Genomic DNA, 369 nt, shown 5'->3' with positions numbered 1-369 from the left:
TTAAAAATATAGAATACATAAAATAACAGTAAAATGAGACTTAATTAGACTTAAAACAAGTTTATAAATATCATGAAATAGAGTAAAACAATATAATAAAGAGGCCAATAAAAAAAAATATATATAAAAAAAGAGGCAATAACAAAAATTTAAATATCTAAATCTAATTTTTTTATAAATTTTTTAAAAGAAGTAAGATTCTTAAAATTATTAATATTAATATTAAATAAAACATATAACTGTAGATCAATATACAATGTACTTTTTTGACCAAATACTTTAGTACAATTTGGTAAACATATATTAACATTTTGTTTGAATCTAGTTTTATATTCGTGATCAAATATTGGTATTAAATGTTTGTGTTTA

Source organism: Acyrthosiphon pisum, chromosome X (assembly GCF_005508785.2).
Source record: "Acyrthosiphon pisum isolate AL4f chromosome X, pea_aphid_22Mar2018_4r6ur, whole genome shotgun sequence".
Taxonomy (NCBI): domain Eukaryota; kingdom Metazoa; phylum Arthropoda; class Insecta; order Hemiptera; family Aphididae; genus Acyrthosiphon; species Acyrthosiphon pisum.
This window is presented reverse-complemented; position numbering follows the sequence as displayed.